Source organism: Phyllostomus discolor, chromosome 2 (genome assembly GCF_004126475.2).
Source record: "Phyllostomus discolor isolate MPI-MPIP mPhyDis1 chromosome 2, mPhyDis1.pri.v3, whole genome shotgun sequence".
Classification (NCBI taxonomy): domain Eukaryota; kingdom Metazoa; phylum Chordata; class Mammalia; order Chiroptera; family Phyllostomidae; genus Phyllostomus; species Phyllostomus discolor.
In genome coordinates, this window is record NC_040904.2 from 93,280,694 (window position 1) to 93,287,033 (window position 6,340).

Here is a 6,340-nt window from a genome sequence, read left to right on the forward strand (position 1 = left end):
TTTTTATTACATTGCTTATCTGAGCTTTCCACAAGGCTCAGTGCCTGGTTCTAGGTGGGCGCCTTCAAGGAAGAGAACAAATTCATGCTTGAGTTTTACTCTGCTGCTCTCTTAACGTGGGACACCTTGTAAAGCAACCTGCTTTTCAAGGGGTCTACTTCCCCTTTATCCTCTCCTTCCTCGCAGCACCACTGTTGACTTGTGTAGAATCAGAAATACTGCTTCAGTCAAAGGACAGTCAAGAAATACTTGGCAGGCCTGGTAAGGAGCTGGGCAGACACCCAGGTTCTTCCATCATGGGGTCTACGGTCCAAAAGGGAAGATGTACATGAAACGAGTAATGGAAATTTGTTCATTGTAAGTGGGCAAAGAGCTCTGAGAAGAGAGTAAATGGCTCCATCTCCCTAATTCTTAGGAACTACAACAACCCCCTGCTGGAGGACAAGCGTGCTGGCAGAACTGATCGCTGTAACAGCCAACACCTGTCATCAGGCCTCTGCCAAGGGTTTTATATACATTACCGTATTCAATCTCGAAACACCCCCTCTGTGAGGTCGGTATCACTGTAATCCCCATGTCCCAGATAGAGAAACCGAAACTTAGAGAAAGTCACTGTCCTCTATGAAGCAAATATTGTAGAAACCTGGATTAGTAGTCAGAAATCAGTAGTTTAAGAAGACTAAAAAACAGAAAGATAGATTGTGACACCATAATGATTCAACATTTATCTGTGCATGCATCTGTATATATAAAACACACAGCCTAAAATTATAAAACTCTTGAACCTGTTAGCAAAACGAGAAGCTGGCTCAGTGGACTGAGTGCCAGCCTGTGAACCGAAAGGTCGCCAGTTCCGTTCCCTGTCAGGACGCATGCCTGTGCTGTGGGCCAGGGCCCCAGCTGGTTGAGGGCTTAGCCCTGTTTTATTTTAGCATCACTTGAGGTCCGTCTAAAGTTGGGGGCATGCGAGAGACAACCAATTAATGATTCTCTCACACATCAATATTTCTCTCCCTTTCTTTCTCCCTCCTTTCCCCTCTCTCTAAAAAAACAAACAAAACATTTTTAAAAATAAAAGAGAGAAGGTTTTTTCAAAATTCAGAAGATATGTGTCTGTTATAAAAATCTGAGTACAGTGAAACTTACTGTGCTTTTAAGAAAGCCAACCAATAAAACTACAGCTTTGGATCATTTTGGCTCTCTAAACAGGAACAGCTGGATTCCTATGAGAACTGCTGCTTCAGTTTCTAAGCTTGTAAAGTCAAGACCAAAGTCTTTTTTATAAATTCAATGATTGCACTTGGCAAAGGGCTATAAACCCAAAGATTCATTTTAAATTAAAATACATGTTGCATAAGGTGTCAGGTTTCCACTGGGAGGCTGTTGATTCCAAACCAAAATTAACAGTGGACAGAAAGCACAGGAATGCAGGGGTTTTTTATTTCCTAAAAAACATTTGGACACACACACACACACACACACATTGTCAAGAATCAAAAAGTCCTCTAATGCTGCCTCCAAAACTCATCCATGCAGGCCCAGTAGGCTAGGCAGAATCTATGCCTCTGCCCAATGGCTGGAGTGTTTCAGCCCTCGCTCCTATAAGAGAGGGGTTTCATTCGCCAAACTGAGGCAGAAGAGCTAGCCTGCAGTGAACTGGGAAATCATAATTCTTCATCTGGGGTGCAATGATGATGGTGGTAAGTGTGTCTAAATTTGTCCAGAGGTAAGGCAACAAAGCAATGTGACTTGATTTGAAACACTGACATACTAACCAATTTTCTTCTCCTACACTAGGCTGTTTCTAAGGCTTTCAAAAATAAAACATTTAATGTGAATTTGCACATTTGCCACTTAGCAACATTTTAAAAAATGGGATTTAACCTAATTGGATTCAGGAACTCCCAGAAAACTTCCCTGAGGCAGTCAGTTCTGCACCACTACAATTCAGCTCCAGCCTTTTTCTAAGGCTCAGATCTGAATGTGATTAAACCATGTAAGAAAACACCACCAAGCAAGAACTGCACGGCATAGTTAAAAGCTGGATTTTTGGATCTTCCCCAAAATCTATAGCTTACTTGCTTGTGTGAAAAATAAGTGGCACATTGATACTAGTAATTTACCTGACTTCTGAACTTATGTAGGCAGCAAATTAGTATTTATCTCCTTAATCTCTCACAAGAAATAAAACAGGTCAGAGGAGCTGTTGATGCTGACCAGGAAACTATATTCCAGCAGAGCCCTGCATTTCAGCCTCACGTGTAGGGGGATGGAAATGAGGAAGGGCATGGAAAAGAATTGCCCCTTGGCATTTAAATAATTCTTTGAAACTGTGAGAAAACACTTGAAATATAAAACCTCTTTGTCCTGCACAATAATCCTGTAAAGGAGAGAGGACAGATAATGTACCAACAAATAAACTAAGGTGCAAATAAGTTATGCTACTTGCCCTAAGTCACACAGCCCGCCGATGGCAAGTCAATACGAAATAGTGTCATGGCTGTTTCTTTTTCTTTAGAGTGACAGCACAGCAAGTTTTAGATTTGTCTGGCTTAAGAAATTTGTCAAAAGAAAACTAGCATCAGTTCAGACTTCCACGGATAGTCTTAACTTTTTATTTGGGTATAAAATATATTCAGTAATATACAACATGTGCATGAAGTTGATAATGATTGGTGAATTTTTACATACATATGTGTATGTAACCACCACCCACATTCAGATACAAAACATTTCTAGCATCCTTGTGTCTGTTCAACTATTCTGACTTTTCTCCTCATAGATAAATTTTGCCTGCTCTTGAACTTCATATAAATGGTATGTATTCCTTTTTGTCTGGCACTTTTCACTTGATATAATGTCTGTGAGGTTCACCTGTGTGTGTATCAGTAGCTTCATTTTATGAATATGACCTTTCATTCATCCATTCTCTTATTGATGGATGTTTGGATTGTTTCCAGTTTGGGGCTACTGTGAAGAAAGCTTTTATGAACATTCTTATACATAGCCTTTGGTGAACTTATACATTCTTTTTCAGGGTGCATACTTAGTGCCCCTATGGAACTTCTCAGTCACAGGGTAGGTGTGTGTGGGGGGTGGCTCTGCCTGCAGGGCCTCCCCGGCCGCCACAGATGAGAATAAGTCTACCAAGACATGATCTGCTTGGGGAGGGAAGGGGGCCAATCTCTCAAAGGAGAAGGGCCAGGAGCCTGTTCCTTGATGGGCTTTTATTGGGTTCATTTGCACAGGAATATAGATAAAGCACATTAATCCTTGTCAGGCAATAAGGATCAAACAATAGATAACAAAGAACTCTGAGGGTCTATTTTGAGTCAGGGTCAGATAGCTAAAGAGCTGTAAAACTTTGAGGAACAAACTTACTTCTTGCTCGGACCCTTATCATTTAGTTGAGAACATTCTAAACAAAGCAAGTTTCACAGGATTTTACATATTCTTTCTTAGGCCTGATCACCTGGGGAACCCGCCCTTTCCAGCACAGGGCTGCACCACCCTCTGTCATTGTTTCAGGCTTAGGTGGAGCAAGGGAAGTGAGGCAGGCAAGAGATTGGGAGACTTCTTGCAGACAGAATGAGGACTCAGGCTTTGTCAAAGCTGAGGGGCGAGGGTCCATCACCCCCTTTTGCTGTACCCCCCAAGGTCCTTCCTTGTGAAGGACCTTCCTTCCTCTCATGTGATCGTACCTGTCTTAGCTCGTTCCCCCCTTGGGGAATCTTACCCATCATTGGCTAACTGACTAAGTATTGGGGGCCAGTTACAGATGAAGTAAACGGAGCAGAAGTGGTGCTCCTGCCAGGGAGATAAGCTTTTGTCTCCTTAGTGGCTTACGGTCCAAGGTCACTCCCTCGCCTTAGTCATGGGGTGTTACAGCTTCTGAAACCAGGCAGGGCAGTTCCCAACAGGTAGGTAAGTCTTTAGTTTTAAAGGAAATTGCCAACACTTTTCCAAAGTGGTTGCACCAATTTACACTCCCATTATCATTGATGAGAGTTCTAGTTATTCCACACCTTTTTCAATACTTGGAACTAATTTGTCAATTCCTCCAATTTTAGCCTTTCTGGGTGAGAGTGCAATGGTACTCACTCATTTTATTTTGCATTTCTCTGATGATTACTGATGTTCAGGGCCTTTTCATAGACTTCTTGGCCATATATGTAAAGAGTTTTTTCAAGTTCTGTGCCCATTTTTAAAAAATCATCTTATGAGTCTCCTTTTTGATATATATAATCTTTGCCAGTCTGTGATTTGATGATGGGAAATTCTTAATTTTTTAAAGCTTAATATGACAATTTTTTCTTTTATGGTTATACTCAGATAATATTTCCTGTGGGTTTTTTTTTCTAGAACACTATTTCTCAAATTGTTTGGTCTCAGGACCCATTTATAGTCCTAAAGATTATTGAGACCCCCCCAAATTTTTGTTTATTTAAATTATATCTGTCAATATTTACCATGTTAGAAATAAAAATGGAAAAATTTAAATATTAATTCATTTAAAGATAATAAACTCATTATAGAATAAAAACTTTATGATAAAATTTTTATTTATATGCCATTTTCCAAAACAAAAAAAATTTTGAGAACTGCAACAGTGCTTTACATTGTTGTAAATATATTTAACATCTGGCTTAACAGAAGACAACTGGATTCTCAGCTCAGATTCTGCCTTCACTCTGTTGCAGTATCTATTTTGCTTGGAAGTATATGAAGAAAATCTAGCCTTATAGAAATATATAGCTGGAAAGGGGAGTAGCCTTTCCAGATAATTGTAGCTATTCTTTCATATACCTCCACTCCACAAAGGATTGTTTCCCTTTGTGGAATTTGAGTTGCAATGTGGAATTTGAAACTGTACCAATGAGCTTTTCATGTATTGTCCTGTTAAAATTCATTGGTCTATCTTATAGCTGATGGGTTTTAGTAACTCGTATAATAGGGTTGGTCTTTTTGTTCTAGTTGTTAGAGTGGGACTACTGACCTGCCAGTAGCTCCTACATCCCACCTAACAGTGAAAATCCCCCACACAGCTTCTTAAAGAGATAGGTAATTAAAATAATTTTCCTTCAAACATCCAACTAAACTGGAAAGCCAACAAAACTTTATATAATTTGCACTTTCATCTAAGGGAGATCAAATTTATACATAATGGTTACATTTTTATGGGTTGTATACCCTTTAGGGCACATTAGGGCTCCCTGTGTAATCAAAATATCTGACACATCCATGCCCTGTGTGAGAGGCAGTGTGCAATAACATCGTAGTCAGAATACTGAGTTTTAATCTGAACTCCCAAGAAGCTGGAACAAGGAAAATATTCTATTAATTTCCTGTAGGATATACAGGAGTTAACGATCCCTACCTGTTTTAATTTGCAGATATATTTATACATTTGCAAGACAAAAACTTCAGTAACTATTTACAAACTATTGTAAATGCAATAAACACCTGAGTATTTCATTTTCAAAGTACCGTCCTTAATACTACCGCCCTCTCTCTTAAAAAATATCCATTATCCTGAACTCCCATCACTTCATGAATTTACCATTTTTACATCTGCAGGTTACCTCTAAATAATGTTTAATTTATAGGCACTTAACCTTTATATAGCTTTATCCTGCACAAGTTCCTCTGCCGTGTGTTTTCTCCCTCAAACTTTATGCTGGTAAGAGGTGACCAAGTTCACATGGTGGTAATGAAAGACCTAATTCTTGTCAAGTTCTATGCTTCAGTTTCCTCCACTATAATATGCAAGGAAGGCTGTAAACTGAGTCATCTCTCAATATTCTCCCATATCTGAAATTCTAATTTTATTATTTGCAGTAAGCATAGAGGTGTATAGTTTGTTCTAAAAATAGAGTGCTGCTCATAATTATGATTTATTTGAAGTAGACTCTCTAATCAGGAACACAATCCCCAGGGGAAATGTGTCATGTTATTATTTCAGACACTTCAAAGTTAAAGATTACTTGAATGTAAGACTTTAGTTTTAAAGAGAAGTCATTTTCATACTAGGCTTGAAGTGGTACATGCAATGGTCAGAAGACAGAATTCACAATGCAAAAATGCAAAGTTTATTTTCTTAAATAAAATACTATATTCATATCTATACAAATAATTATTACAACCATTAAAATGTTACATTTACCAATAAAAATTTCAAAACTTTAAACAAGAGCATGGTTCAGAATATTCACACCCTAATACAATGCATTTGTAAAAAGATGTCAAAATAAACAGGACCTATTCTTATTTACAACAGTAGGACAATCCTGATCATATTATACATATCTGCTCTGGATTCCATTACAAAACAAGTTAACTC

The 6,340-nt window shown here is 38.6% G+C and overlaps 1 long non-coding RNA gene across 1 annotated transcript; it reads left to right on the top strand.

The window, feature by feature from the left end:
- The first annotated feature begins 1,037 nt into the window (after positions 1–1,037).
- Positions 1,038–4,426, top strand: LOC118498893. Its single transcript, XR_004901386.1, has 2 exons — positions 1,038–3,078; positions 3,921–4,426. It is a non-coding gene; the product is annotated as an uncharacterized LOC118498893 (long non-coding RNA).
- Positions 4,427–6,340: the final 1,914 nt, after the last annotated feature.